The sequence below is a fragment of the Pongo abelii genome, chromosome 9 (assembly GCF_028885655.2).
Source record: "Pongo abelii isolate AG06213 chromosome 9, NHGRI_mPonAbe1-v2.0_pri, whole genome shotgun sequence".
Taxonomy (NCBI): Eukaryota; Metazoa; Chordata; class Mammalia; order Primates; family Hominidae; genus Pongo; species Pongo abelii.
In genome coordinates, this window is record NC_071994.2 from 119,461,790 (window position 1) to 119,477,936 (window position 16,147).

The 16,147-nt window shown below is 46.9% G+C and overlaps 1 long non-coding RNA gene across 2 annotated transcripts in view; it reads right to left on the reverse strand.

The window, feature by feature from the left end:
* LOC129048783 (uncharacterized) overlaps positions 1-11,910 on the reverse strand; it is a 133,363-nt gene extending 121,453 nt beyond the window's left edge. For both annotated transcript variants that reach the window (XR_008511403.1, XR_008511402.1), the window contains exon 1: positions 11,070-11,910. This is a non-coding gene — a long non-coding RNA (uncharacterized LOC129048783). The remainder of the gene's footprint in view (positions 1-11,069) is intronic.
* Between the last annotated feature and the right edge of the window lie 4,237 nt (positions 11,911-16,147).

A 16,147-nucleotide genomic window follows, 5' to 3' on the forward strand; every position in this document is an offset into this window, starting at 1 on the left:
TGGTTCCCCCCCAACCCACTCCAAAGCATTGTCTCTCCTTTGTGGGCAACAGCACAATCCACAAACTTTCACGGCATTCTGACTCAGCTGCCTTTTGTTTCAAGGACATAGGGCAAAAGACATGTAGAAGCACTTCTCTGGGGCCTGAGCAGGGTTAGTCTTGAGTGTGGATGTTTAGGGTTAGGGATCACTCCAAGCCAGGGGTGAACACGGGAATCTGATAACAGAGGAACCCATGTGTTCTTTAATAAACCTATTAGGGGAGACGGTCTAAATGGGCCTTTCAAAGTGCAGAGGCCAGGTGAAGTTCTCCCTTTGCTCAGATAAGGATGTTATATTAGAAGTCATTTCCAAGTTCTTTTGGGGAACATGTGACAGCAACCACTTCATCCTCTCCTGCCCCATGCACTTGCCCACCCAGTCTCACCAGACTACTCAGACTTCTCTGTGATGCACCGTTGCCCCTCTGTGATTCTGTTCATGTGCTCACCTCTGCCTGAAACGTGTTTCCCCCTTTTCTTTGTCTATTCAGGTCTTATACAGTTTGTACTCAGTAGGGCATAAATCTGATTGTTCTCACACTGCTCATAAAGACATAGCTGAGACTGAGTAATTTACAAAGGGAAGAGGTTTAATTGACTCACAGTTCAGCATGGCTGGGGAGGCCTCAGGAAACTTACAAGCATGGCAGAAGGGGAAGCAAACATGTCCTTTTTCACACGGCAGAAGCAAGAAGTGCCGAGCAAGAGGGGGAAATACCCCTTATAAAGCCATCAGATCTTGTGAGAATTCACTCACTATCACGTGAACGTCAAGAAGGTAACCAACCCCGTGATTCAATTACCTCCCACTGGGTCCCTCCCACAACACGTGGGGATTATGGGACCTACAATTCAAGATGGGATTTGGGTGGGGACACAGCCAAACTGTATCACCGACATTTGTTTTCCTAGCTACACCTTCCATCGTGCTCTTTGGAATCTCTCATTAACAAACTCATAGACAGACACCTTATACTCCTAGTCACTTTCCTGGGTCTGGAGCTATTAGTGCTGAGAACAGGAAGGGAAATTAGGAGAAATAGCTGGAGTGATTGTAATAACTGGTGGCCTGATCCCATAGGGAAATCTCTAATTGGCTCAGCCTGCTTTCATCTCCTGCTGGTGGCTCTGCCCATGTGATGATTTCTGTGCACAAGATACACATTTTCTTACATAGGTGTTCTATGTCATCTGCCCCTCTTGGCACTGATGTCAGGAAGCGACAGCATGGCTACCTTGGCCCCCTGCCTAAGCCTATCCCCCAACCCCTAAATGAAGGCTCTCCCTTCGTTTAGTGGCCACCTAGACAGCCCCACAGAAACTCCTCCTCCTCTGTTCCTTGCTCTTTCTGATCCATGACCTTCTGGGTCTTCTTTGGGGCCCTTTGAGAGCAGAGGAGGATTAAGATTCAAGGGAGACTACCCTATCTTCTTCCCAGGCTCACTATTCTACAGTTCTTTGTGGCCTTGGTCCAAGCTGTTTCAACAAGCCACTCTGCTTCTTACTTCCCATCACCCCTACTCCCACTTCAGAAATCTCCAGGAAAAAAGCAAGCAGAAGACACAGAGCAAGCGCTCCCAAGAGCCCGCTCACCATCCTCAAATCCAGTCGAAGCACTGCAAGTTTCATTTCGCCTGGGAGTGAGATGTAAATCTCTCTTCTTATAGGTACCCCCAATCTCCATCAATAATTCCTGTAGAGCCCCCTCACCTGGCTCTGGGAGGGAGTGAGAATGTCTCAACAGTCTCTAAAAGACCATTCTAAAAGAATGGTTTGCTCCTCTCTCTTCTTCCATAGCCTGGGATGTTGGGTACTAGGAAGTGGTGAGGAGGTGGTGACAGAACCACATCTGCCTCTTAATAACCCCTAAAGAAGTCCATGTGGTTGATGTCCCTCTTTAGAATGTGGTTCTTACCACTTATTGTACCCAGCTTTCAATCCCATCGCCAAGTCAACATCCTAATACATTTATCTAGTGTAGGTCCTTCAAGGGCAGTCAAGTTCCACCCCTCCAGAGTGTGCCATAGCCCCCCAAGCAGCCAGACTTAATATCTGGCCTCCTTTGCTGTTTGCAACCTCTTTCTTTGGCATGTGAGTGTCTAAAGGGCAGGGACAGGGGCTTATGCATCTCTGTATTCCCAGGACCTAGCACCAGATCTGGCACCTCTCAGGCCCACAACAAAAGTTTGTTGGATGAATAAATAAAACAAACAAACCTAATTAAGAAATACTGAATAAGTCAACTATTGAATAAAGAAGGAAATAAATAAATGAATGACTAAAAGGAATGAATGAGCAAGCCCAGAATCTGACTGGGTCCCCCTCTTGTCTTCCAACCTCCCATGAAGCTCTCAGGAAGCCCATTTGCAGATGGCCCTCAGCTCCTTAGATTCCAGGAGAGCAGGCTGCCCAGCCCATGGATATGGAACTGTTAGCTCAGGAGGCAACAGCCTCACCGTGTAAAATCACAGTCTATTCTAGCCAAATTAACTAGGCAATACTCTGCATTGGTGTAAAATTCTCCATCAAACCATGAAGACTGGCGTTTAAAACATTTAAGACCCAAGAAGGGGAGGAGAGGGCAAGAGACACCATTGCTTTTCCTGGCAAGTAATGGTGAAGGGTTTCCCAGCCTCGCTAAGCAGGGAGGAGCCCCACCTGGGATTCTCAAAGCCAGTGCCCGCTCCATGCCCCTGGCTGGGCCTCCTTGCCCAGAGCTCCTCACAAGGTCTTTCCATTCTTGGGGTCACTGACCCTACACTGGGCCCTCCTGTGGACATTCAGTTGGATGATGCTGAGGGCATCAGAGAGAAGGAAGACTAAGCTAGAATCTCCCCAGGCAAACACACCATGGCATTTCCTGACACCCCCCCCCCAACCCCCAACCCTCCTTATGGGGAAGCCACCCCTGCACCGATTCCAGAGCACCCTTCATTTTTAGAACCCAGAAGATTCAGCACCTTACATTCCCAGTGGTGCCCAGGGGTCCCCCTAGTGGTCCCATAATTGAAGTGAACAGAGACCATCCCTGAGTCTTGGCTGGGTGTTACAAAGAGCATCTTTTTCTGTCAATAACATTTATTGGGCACCTCCCACAGCCAGGTGCTAGGACTCTTGTGAGGGGTCACAGGCCTTGATTACAGGTAGCCTGTGAGCCTGCGGGCCAGTACCGTGTGTCTTTGCCTTTCTGGTGCCCACGATGGCATCGAGTCAGTGCTGGCAAATGCTATAACAGATACTTGCATTCAGCAATGAAAAGTGAGTAACACAAACAGTGATACAAGATACCTCCACGTACACCCATCAAACTGGCAACCACTCATCCCAACCCCTCGGGGCTTGGTCCTGGGGCCCCCTGCAGGAGGGGGAGAAAAGGAGGCAGCCTCCCGGTGGATTATTCTGTGCTGAGGTAGCATACTGGCTGCTGTGCCCTGGGGAGCCAGCTCCCTGCATAAGTGCACAGATAGACAGATAGATCGTATTAAGCATACAACATTCAGGGGCTTCATTTGGAAAAGACACTGATTCTAAATGGCTGTTTGCCATTGACAAGGCACATCACCAAGGCTAACGCAGACAGCTCTGGGTTATCCAGCTTGTATTCCTGCCACCTCTCCATCCCCTGCGTGGGCACACACATGCACCCTAGGGCCCCACTTGCTCTAGCCCTGTGCCCAAGCTGATACTGCATTCTGGGCGGCAGACTCTCTTGGCAGAGACCAGATGCCAGCACATCCCTCCCTGTCCCCTGGGGATCTCAGGCCCAGCTGTAGTAGCCAGGCAGCCTTGGGACCCTACAGTCTCCACCCCTCCCCCACTCCCAGAGCTCATCAACACAACCCCCCATCTCCCTGTCCCCTCTCCCACCCCATCCTCCCTCTTTACTGCTTATGCCTGTGTAGGCAGGAGGCAAAGCGATGCGAATACATTAACATTTCCTTAATTCTATCTGCGCCTCCAAAACTCTGAGTCACAACTGGGTGGGTTTTCGTGCCTGGTGAACTGTCAGCCTCATTCAGAAATGCCATTTTCTACTTTGCTCCTGGATCAGCGAGAGGACAAGTGGTGGGTGGGGGGGCACGGGGGTGGGAAGTGGCACACCCAACACTGACTGGCCCTCGACTGATGAGAAGATTGAGGCCCCTGTGGTCCCTAGGAGAAGCTGTGTGAGTTTCTACTGAGAACCCTAGAACTTTGCCTTTGTATAGCAATGTTTACATTTTACAACAGGCACTTACCTACCTTATTTTGTCATTTGTACATCCATTTCATATAAGTGAAAAGTGAAGTACAAAGATCTGAAATGCCTTGCCTGGATATGACACAGCTAATAATGACAGAGTCAAAGCTAATATTTTTATCTTCTGGGTCCAAGTTCACGCTATGCCTCCTGACCTTGCCGCTGCTGGAAAACTTCCAAAAATGTCACCTTTTCCCTGAAGTTTGAGAGTTCAAGTTTGACCTTGTCACAAGAGTCATGCAAAGGAGACTTCAAACACAGATTTTTGGCGTGAGTTTTTTTGGGTTTTTTTGTTTTGTTTTGTTTTTGCTTTTTTTTTCCCCCGATGTATTTCTGGATGTCTTAGGCAGAGCACAATTTCTCCAGCTGCTCACATGGTCCCCACCCCCTGCTGTGTTATAGGACCAGTTCCAGTTCACATGTGTCCATTTCCTGCCTAGATCTAGAATTTGAACTTCACACAAAGTTTCTGTCACCTAAGGCCAGTTCTCTATTCATACAAAGAAGGGGGGCACCAGTGGAGTGTGATCTCCATGATGCTGGCCAGCCCCCTTTGCTCAGAAATGACTCACTTTTAACACATATTAATCCTGTGTGCAAGGCAGTCTGTTCGGCTCCGAGTAGATACAAAGACGAATATGGGTGGCCTTTCCCTCCAGCAATGTAGTCAGACATGGAAAACACACACAATAATTACATCTAAGCCAATGGTGTGGCTACGAAAATGCCATAGAACCAGGACAGCTTAGGGTACTGGGGAAGAAAGGGGAGCAGGATCAGATGGTGGTGGAAGGATGCTGAAAGAAAAAGTGAGAGGATGCTAAAAAAAAATAAATAAATAAAGCTAACTTTATCTCCTGATTGCCTCAAAGAACTGAGTGACCAGGTAGGTATCCCTGCACTCAGCCATCCAGGACTCCTGCCTGGTCCAAGACCCTGTACACGTCTCTCCACACCTGCATATGCCCAGGGTTCTGATATCAAGATTTAGTGCCTCAGCCTTGCCAGCTCAAGGATTTGATCATGGTGGCTGAGTTCAGTTGAGTGTCTGCCCTCTCTGGCTTAGCATCAGGGAAACTGCAAGAAGCTGCCAGACTCCTGCCTGAACACAAGGAATGCTGGAACCTGAGCAGCAAGGGCCAGTGGGAAAGGAGGAGGAGCGGGAGTGGAGGTGCGGCCAGGATGAGGAAAACTCATGGGGTCAGTTGGCTTCTCAGAAACCCAAGAGCACAGGGAAAGTTCAGACCTGTCTAGAGACTGCATGATATCCAGTGATCCAATCCAGTAGGTGAGCCCCACAACAGGAATGTTATATAATAGGCATGTTTCCAGAACAGTATGTCTTAACCCACAGGTATCTATGAACTGACAGGTGTTTCAGAAGTAATGCATCCCAAATAATAAAAAATTAAAGTTTACAAATAACTTGTTTGATTAAATCAGCGTAAATTCAAATGTAACCATGGAAAAACATTTTTTCATTTATTCTTTGGCCGTTCGTTCATTTCACAAATACTAACCCCTGATTATGTAAGCTAAGCACTGTACCTCTCATTCTTAATCATTGTATTCCTAAGTGTACTCTTTTTTAACAGCTTTATTGAGATATAATTCAAATGCTACACAATTCACCCATTTGAAGCATAGGATTCAATGATTTTTTAATGTATTCTCAGAATTATGCAACCATTACCACAGAAAATTTTAGAACATTTTTATTCCAAAAAGCATCCCCACATCCTTTAGCTATCATCCCCTATCCTACCGCAGACCTAAGCAACAACTACTCCACTTTCTCTCTATATAGATTTCCCTGCTCTGGACTTTTCTATGAATGGAATCATATAGCATGCGGTCTTTTGTGACCTGGCTTCTTTCACTTGGCATGATGTTTTCAAGATTCTCCATGTTATAGCATGTATCAGTACTTCATTCCTTTTTAAGACCAAATAATATCCCATTGTATGGATAGACCACATTTTGTTTACTTATTTTCCAGTTGATAGTCTAAATATATTCTTCAACGGTAAATAAAAGTGTTAAGAGACTGCTACAGGGATCGCTCATAACGCAGGCATGTCAGCAAAGTGTCCTGTATGTGCCTGGTATATGTATGTATGATGGTGAAACAACTTGAGAAACTCCATTCCAAAGGCTGGCTGGGCACTTTCTGCACCAACCCACACCATCCAGTGGCCATGGGCCTCTGGGGCCTATGGCTGGGCCTGCAGCCCGCAGGCTGTGTACCCTACCTTGATGTGTCAGGCTCAGAATCTGCTGCATAGACTCATGCAGTGTTATCGGACTCACGGTTATTCAAAGCACGCTCCTTCCACCGTCCTCTGGAGTTTCAGTAACTTCATCTTCAGATGTCTCATATGCACACACACTCACACTACCTCTCACCAGATGACATTTCAAGGCCCCAACACTATCTCCTTTTTCTGTTCTTTGTCTCAAGACAGACAAAGCTCTCTTTCCTCCTTGCATGTATTATACCCCTTTCTCATCTAGAGAGGAGCTGATAAACTCATTTCCCCTAGTGTGCTAGTGCCCAATAACAGCCTAGTGTGCCCCATCTGGAGTCCCTTCTGGTCAAATCCCAGGCTCTTTTAGCTATAGGAAGATGGTATTTGGGAGGAAACTTAGATTGGGATTCTCTACCCCCACCTGGTTTCACAGATTAGAAGGCTGAAGCTCAAGGATGAAGAGAAATTTTCCCAAGGACTGATTAATGGTTGTATCAGTTAGCTATTGCTGCTTAACAAATCACCCTCACAACTTAGTGCCAAAAAGCAACAACCATTTATTTAGCTTGCAGTTTGTGGGTTTGAAATTTAAGCTGCGTTCAGCTGGGATCTGTCATTTAATCTGTGGCTCCCTGAAGGTCAGCTAGGTGGCTCTGCTTCTGGGGATCAGCTAGCATCAACTGGGCAATGGGGGCAACTGGGCCACATGTCTGGCACCATCTCATCCAGCAGGCTGGTCTGGGTGGCAGCAGGGTTCTCAGAGAGTGAACTCAGAAAGTCTCAAGCAAGACTTTCCAGGCTTGGAGCTGGCATATCATCACTTCTTATGCATGCTATTGGCCAAAGCAAGTCATAGGACAGCCCAGATTCAAAGAGGCTGGAAATAGACTTTACCTGTTGATGAAAAGAGCTGTAAACTCACATTGTAAAGAGTAGGGACATGAAGAAAAGTGATATTGTGGCCGCTTTTTGCTATCTTGAGCTAGGACTGGAGCCCAAGTCTCCTGACTCTATTCTGAGGGTGCAGCACCCACTTCTGATTCTATCTGCCCAACCTTACCTATTGCCCATTCCAGGCCCCTCCCCTACAACTCAGCAAAATCATGTTCACCGGAAGAGAAAAAAACAAATCCAGCATAGGCAGTGGGTCAAGCTCTTGTGTGTCTTTTATGTAATCCAGAGAAACAGGAGGAGCACAACTTCCATGCAGCTATACCAACATCCCTCCCTGCGGCTCCCCTAACCCACAATTCCCTCTTCCTCTAGGACAGAGGCCAAGAGAAGTTCCCCTCCGCCTCCCCTCTGCAAAGGCTCAGATCCCAGATCCCTTTTTTTTTTCATCTATCCCACATTACTACAAGCTCTCCACTGCTCCACAGTCCTGGAAGAGGAGACAACAGACAACTTTCCAGCACTGAATAAGATAGCCCCTGGAGTCACTTTTGAAACACCACCAATGTGTTATGCCAACTTCTTTTCTGGGGGAGAACAAAAGCTGTTTTTCTCTCTTTTCTTCCCCTGACGGAGAGAAGCAAGACCCCCTTTTGAATTCAACTTTCTCTTCTCTGGCATAAAAAAAAAAAATTTAAAAACAAATCTGTCAAAATTCCCACCCTGCCTTCCTAGTTACATTTTTTAATTCAGTTGGCTCCGTGTGGGGGAGTCTTCTATTAATAGGTATACCAGGAGGCTTAGCAACTCAGGCAGAAGAGTACCTAGGAGAAAGCTGGAGAGGGCTGACACTGGAACAGTGAGCAGGAATCAAACTGGGCTTAATTAGGAAAACATGACTTCCCTATTAACGTCCCTGTCCGTGTGATGCTGCCGCTAGAAAAAAAAAATGCCAAGAAGCTTATTTGTTTTGCAATTACGGATGAAATAAAAAATTACTTGGTCTAATTAGACCTCTTTTACTAAAAGAAGCATGTAAAATAACCTCAGTTTCATTAGCAACTCAAAATACACTACTCGGTGTGCTACATATGTTTAAGTGAAATGTGGAGGGTCAATTTGCTATGTAAATTTCCACAAATTTGGCTAAACTAAAACGATTAACCTAATGTGTATGCAAATTAACTTAATTGATAACGACTTTTCTCCAGGAGCTTTAAAAGGGGGGGAAATATATTCCAATTCTAACAATCCTCCAAAGTGTTCCATCACCCAATAACAAAATGATATCTTGACAAATTAAAGAGAATATAATAAAATCAGATTAATTAATGCCAAGACCAATTAGCATATGCAAAGAAACAAATCTCACTAATAGACAAATCCAGCAATTTGAATGAGATTTTTGAAAGCTTTTCCTATTTGTCAATTTGTCTGTGTGTGTGTGTGTGTGTGTGTGTGTGTGTGTGTGTGCATGCGTAATTCCATCTTGGAAATGTTCCCTTTTGTTTAGGATCTAGAATGTCAGACCTGGAAGGGTCCCTATAGTCTGAAACCCCCTACTTCAACTGATTAAGAAACTGAGCCTCAAAAAAAGGTGAATTTATCTGGCAAGGTGCCACTGACACCCTGGCAGCACAGCCCCTTTGTAGCACCCTGCCTGCCAGCAACACCCACTGATGCCTGTAGGCAGCGAAAGCATTCTTCAAGGCCCCTTCAGCTCTGGGACTACCTGATCCTATAGTCTACATTGGAATGTTTACCATATTAGAATGCCGTCTACATTAGAATATACCTATATATTTAAGAATTGAAGGGATTTTCATCTTGAGTCTCCTTTCCTTGACTCGGGCCACATTTTTCACACCAAAAGCAATCAGCAAAGCAAGCGGCAGAGCCTCAGCTCCCGAGGAGAGTCGTTTTCCCAACCCTGCTCCACATTGGATTCCCCTTGAGCTCCTATGCAGTTAGCGGTGAATTCTCCAGGCTAATCACTGGGCTGTGAGAGTTTCAGCCCACCTGTGCTCACCCCCTCCACCCTCAGCTAAGGACTCTGGGCTAATAGGCAGAGCTCTGGCTTGGGTTTTTATTTTTATTTATTTTTGCCTGTTATTCCAGATGGTTGCTGAGAGATTGAAGTGTGGATTGCTTCCAGTGGGCCCCTCAGACAATGGCAACTGGAAGGAGAGGCAACCCTGGATGGAGCTTGGCAGCAGAGAGCAGTCAGACCCCAGCGATGGCAACAGAGGCAATAGGAACAACACAAACAGAGCCCACTGCACTCATTCCATGGACTCTGGCCTGGGGACTGCCTCTTTTAGGCCTTTAGGTGCAGCTCTTGCCTGGATCTAAACAGAGCTATAGTATGGAAAGCTGGAAGAATAAGAGCAGGAGAAACAGACTCTGCTTGGGGAGTCAGGAGACAGACCTCCAGGCCACTGACTTTGGCCAAGCCATTTCTCCTCTCTGGCTCTTAGTTTTCTCATCTGTAAAACCAGGAAATGAGGATATAATCTAATAATCCTTTCTGGCTCCATCTCTTAAGTCTCAGCCTTCTGCATATGGTTTTAGCCTCTAGAATATCATCGACCCCATGGAGTTGAAAGGGTTAATGAATAAATACGTGTGAAGTGCTTAGAATGGTACCTGCCACATAGTAGGTGGTCAATAAATATTAGCCCATAGTTTTTATCCTACCAGGCGGTCCTTCACCCACTCTTAAACACTTCAGTGGTATAGAAGGCGACAACAATGGTATGTGGATAAACGTTTACCAACTGGTCGAGTGAGGGTGGGTCTCTGCTTTGTAGTGTTTGCCAATTACCATGGTGTAAATAATCCCACTATGGCTTATTTGAAACTGCCAACATGAAGTAAAACAGCTCATGAAATTCCTGAAAATGTAAAAATTGGTTTTTGAAAGCCAGGGGGAGCCAGCTCTAGAGTGCCACTGACATGCAACACCCTTCCATTCTCCATTCTCGTTCTATTTAAATAAATGTCTCACTGTTGCACCTCTTGCACATATAGAGAGACTAGATGCTAATTAAATATAAAGTACTTGTGACTATCCTCCCACATAACACTGTTTTGGGACACCACAAATTTCTTCCCCATCTACCCACTCCCACCTCCTTCCCCCAGCCCTTCAAGCAGAACAGTCTGTGTGTACTTTGGAAACATAAACTCACATTATCATTAATCTAAGCCAAGCATCATTGAGAAAGTAAATCTGCTGCAAAGGAACATTTATTCATGTTTAAATTTTGATTATGTGTATATTAATCACTGATGAGCATTACCCCCTTCATGTACCCTTTAGTGTGCCACCTTGTCCTCATTCTCTCTGTCCTCTGCTTTGACCCCAGCCTCCATTCTGATGGCCATGGCCTATCTTGGGATTGCTTCACCTACATCCTGAACTTAACATTCCTCCTGCTCTCAGAAAGTTGGTTATTTACCGACTGAAAATGGAGAGTGAAAAGAAGAAAAATAAAACACCTTTCCCAGTGGAGCCCATAAAAGGCTCATGAAGTCATAAAGACAATTACTGGCAGGCCTATATGGAATACCCTCCGTGAGTTATCTGTCTTCTGCTGGCAATAAGGCACATAGCAAATTAACCATGAGGGAGGCCCGCTCACTTACCCTGTAATTAGACGGAGCTGCAAGATGCTTGCTTTCAAACTTCACGTGGGAGGATCTGTTTTGGCTCCAGGAGGACCTGCCTGCTAGCCCAGCCAGGCCTGGGCTCTTCCTTTGGCTACTGCCCCTGCAGCGCTGAGCCTGGAGCTATGAGACAGTGACAAGGCAGCAGCAACAACACAGTCCCGCCCCTCAAGGCCCGTGCAGTCTGTTTAGAGAGGTAGGCAGTGCATAAAGAATCAGAGGTGATCATAAGCTTCTCAGACTAGCAGAGATGCCTTTCTTTCCCACTTCATCTTTCACCACTTGCTGTCATGCACTCTGTGCTCTAGCCACATTGAACAGGCTCTTTCTCAAGTTCCTCATCTGCCTTCTGGCCTCCATACCTTTGCACATGCTGTTCCCTCTGCCTGGAATGTTCCTATGCCTACAAGATCTTGACTTGCAGAGACATAGTGCAAATTACACTTGCACTAAGCAATGTAAATAAAATGACACCTTCCCTGACAAGTCTCTAAGGAGATTAACTAGCTTCCCTCTCCCTGCAAAACTTTGTGCAAAATTTCTACTTAGCACTTATCACATTGATTCTAAACACTTGTCTCACAATCTTTTTCCTCTGGATTTCGACTTTGAGGCAGGGCAAAGATTAACTCATCATGGAATTCCATTTCCCATCCCACCTCCATGTCTAGCGTCTAGCTCTGTGTACTTATAAAGTAAGTTCTCAATAAATATGAGTTGGAGGAATAAAATACAAAGAACAGAATCTAAATCTAGTATAATCTGGATCTATGATGAATTCAGAAGGAGTAAGGGCTAGATGTAGCTCCTTAACCAAGTCTCAGTCCCAGGGAAGGTAATGGAATTCCAGGCCTGATCCGCCTGCATTTGGCGGGGGCAGTTCCCATCCCTTCCCCAGAGGAGATGAGCAGGGGTCAGGGCGACAAAGCCCTGTGTGTCAGGACATCACTTGAGAGGTTTAGCTCCCGGAGGGCAGTTAGGCATGCAAATTAACACTGGCCCACAGGCCCTATGCTGAAAATAAATCTGCTGGAACCAAGATCAACCAATGGTTAAAAATAAAAGTTGAGGCAGTGCTGATTCTGTGTTTTCCTGAGCCCAGTGCATAGGCAGCCAGAAACTTCTTTCCCAGGACACTGTTGAGTGAGCAAAGGGCAAGAGATCATGGGAAAAATTAGACAGCTTACAAGTCTATGCCTGGGATCTGAATCAGTGGCCCCTTTGGGGCAGGGAGGAGTGGATAGAAGAGCTGCATCAGATGCAAGATGCCCAGATGAGGATTTTCACACTGGGGAAAATCATCCTTTTGAAATTCCTGTTACCAAAGCCTGTCCCAAGCTTCCTACAGGACGAGGGAGGAAATCAGAGCAAGGCCTTTCAGTCATGCAACAAATATTTAATTATTTATTTATTTAGAGACAGGGTCTCACTATGGTGCCCAGTCTGGAGTGCAGTGGCTATTCACAGGTGCAAACATAGTACACTGCAGCTCTGAACTCCTGGGCTCAAGTGATCCTCCTGTCTCAGCCTCACTAAAGGCACCTACCACCATGCACAGCTTATTAATTGAGTGTCTACCATGTGTCAGGCACTGCTCCAGATGACAGAGATCCGGTGATGAACAAAATAGTACCAGCCCTCATGGAGCTTCCAGTCCAGGAGTGAACAGGGAGAGGCTGGATACACAGTAATTAATGATAATTAACCATTTGCCATAAGAATGTACGATAGGGTCCTACCCAAGTCTGAGAGGTCAGAGAAAGCTACCGTGAGGAAGTAACATTTGCGTTGAGACCAGTAGGATGAGTAGCAGTTTACCCAGAACAGGAAGACTGTTCCAAGGAGAGCAAGCTACCAGTGCAAAAAGGCCCAGCAGCAGCAAGAAGCTCCCAAAGGAATCCAGCGTGGCTACCAGGTGAGTGAGGGGGAGACTGATGTTTGCTGAAACTTGGCAGCTAGCACATCACCCGTAGGTCACATTGAGGATTTGGACTTCTCTCTGGGCTCAGGTGTTTCAGGACGGCTGTGTGTACTTGTGCAGTTTGCCCACTGCAAGGGTGCTGGGCCCAGGGGATGCGAGGGGGCGTAAGTTCCACCCACCTGGCACTCACCAAGCAGCACATCCTGGCACAGGGCTGCATCCCCCAAGAGAGGGCACCTTTTCCACATTTCACAAAGGCAGCATCTGCTGGCCAAGCCCACAGCACTGTGACCATCCAGTGACAGCACTATTTCAAGTTCCCACCGAGGTGCCTTTGGCACCTGATGAGTATGTGAGACTAGACAATCTCTGAGGCTCCTCCAGCTCTTGCCATCTCTAAGTCCTTGAAAGAAGCGGGCAATTGTATCATAGTGGGGGAGTTGAGGAAATAGACCCAAAGCCAGAATAGCCTTCCATCTCTTCAGTGTTCTATCTGGACCACCAAGCAGTCCGCAGCTCCAATAGCTCCCTCACCCCTCCTGAACTCAATGGAGGGGACAGATTGGATGGGGTCTGGGATGTGAACATGGTGTTGGAGCAGGCTGGCTGCGGATGCCACCGTTAGGGCTGCCTTGGGCAGACAGCCTCTGTGGTCTTGCTGGCTCAGTGCTCCATGCTGTCGTTTATTTCAGAGGACTGCCCAGGGAAGTAGAGCCCCCAGGGAGGAGGCATTGTTTGCACAAAGTATCTGTCATTGCCTGAGGCCTGCAGCTCACCTGGACTCAGTCCCCTGCTGGCTGGGGGTTGTATTCCCTGTGCTGCGAGGGAAGGAGGACACTCTGTCAGATCCCATCCATCAGGATGGGCACCGCAGGCACAAGTCGCCCAGGGCTCTGCCTCCAGCCCATGCACTAAGAGAGGAAAGGCGGCTTCTTCTCTTCCCCTGTTCCACAGCCTTGCAACGGCCACAGCCCAATGCCAGCCTCTCTCCCCATCCCTATCACGCCCCTGGCAACACATTGCCAAGCTCAAACTTCCAACCCTACACTGGCAGGCTAAGCATATCAAAACTGCCATCCTAATTTCATTGTTGGTACCACGATAATAATAACAGTTTCTATGTATTGACTCTACCAAGTGGGGCAGTGTACCAGGTGTACAAAGGTGGAGATGCATCCATGAACAGACACAGGCTCACCCTTGTGGCATTATTGAAAAACTCTGGGCATTTGGCAACTATGTAACAGGTTAAGCTTCAGTTTCCTCATCTGTGAAAGGGATTGCAAGGGATTGTGGGTTGGGGGGAGCAAATGAGATAAACATGGAAATAATAGGGTTTCTAGTACAAAATCAATCCTCAATAAATGTTAACTATTACTATTAGCTCCTATTTCATGAGCATCCCTGGTGTACCAGGCACTGTGCCGTAGGATTTACAGACATTATGCCATTCAGTGCTTACCACATCCAGACAAGGTATATAGTATCATCCCATTTCACACAGGTAGGGAGGAAAGCACAGTGAGTGGGATATAAAGCCAGGCCAGTGTGACTTCAAGCCATTAAACTAGTGGCTGGGTGGGGTGGCTCACACTTGTAATCTCAGCACTTTAGGAGGCACACGGGGGAGAATTGCTGGAAGCCAGAAGTTCAAGACCAGCCTGGGCAATGTAGTGAGACCTCAGTCTCTAATTTAAATAAATACATAAATAAACGTACTGCCCACTAGGTCTGGGACCCAGGTCCCCTCATCTCTTCCTATGGCAGCATTTCTTCACCCAAGTTCTCTCATCAGCCTATGAGAGAGGGCGCTCGGGAGTGAGGAAAACGAGACCAATGCAACCAATATCTAGGGCAAGAGCTGTTACTCTGAAATGGTTTTAGTCAACCTGGATGCTCACATTGTCTACACCTGAACAAAAGAAAAGACGGTGGGAAATCTGGAGGTGGAAAGTAAGTGGGATTCAGAGTCTAAAGTCCTGTATCCCTACCTATTAGCCGTGTAACCTTGAGTAGATAAGGAACATCTCCAGAACTCACTTTCCCCACCTGTAAAATGGGCTAACACCACAATTGCCTTCTCAGAGCTGCTCTGAGGATGAACTGAGATGCTGCCTGTGAAAGTCAGCTTCTCCACTATAAAGCGATATTCAGTTGTGAGGAATTGTTATTTATTAAAGGGCACTTGCTTAGAAGAAATACATTAAGTTGTAAGAGGACCTCAGTTTAATTTAATACACGAACATGAGAACTGAGAGCCTGCTATAGTGAAGACGTATATTCAGATTCAGAAAGGAGATCACGAAAAGGCATGCAATGGCTTATCGCATCTATGGGACTCACAGGACCAGGTTCAGGGTGGAGGCAGTACTTCTTCCAGAGGCGTCTGCACCAAACTTTCAAGAAGAGGATGAGCAGGATGTTGATGGGCAGCACGGTGCGGGAGAGTGTTCTGGGAAGAATACAGATTGAGCAAAACAGAGGCAGAGAAACCAGGACTGGGCAGAGTTCCAGGTGGCTGGAGCGCAGCCACCTTAAACTGGAGAGGCTGTGAAGCTAGCACAATTGTTATCCCCATTTGACAGATGAAGAAACTGAGGTATGCAGCAGTTGCAGAAGTCACAGAGCAAGTAAGCAGTGTGGCAGTCGGCCAGGGATCTGGCTCCAGAGTCCACACTCTTGCCTACATAGGGCCCAATCTCAGACCATGGCTACAGGAAGAAGATGAGAAAAGAGGGGCCTGCAGAGCTCTTGGCACTTTATGGGATGAGAAGACGAAGGAGAAGTTGGGGAGCTGGAGGAGTTTGGGAATTCAGGTGAGTGAGCCTATGGATAAGAACCAATAATCACAAGTCTGGCTAAATGTTTCCAAGGCCCTTTCCTAGCCTTCATGTAAAAAGCCTCTCCCAGTATATGCTGGCAGCATCCCAGGCTTTGTGGGAGCAGCTTGGTCGGGGGTCAGGGGAACAAATACTATTATTACATTGATGGCATGGTGAGTGCCCCAGCCTCCCGGAGGTTCCCCTAGTTTTTGGCCACTGCAGTTGGATCTAGATGATCCCTCACTCTTGTCCCTTAAGACTGGAGCCTTCACAGAAATCCTGGTCTGTCTTTGCTGTGCAGCCTGTAATACGTG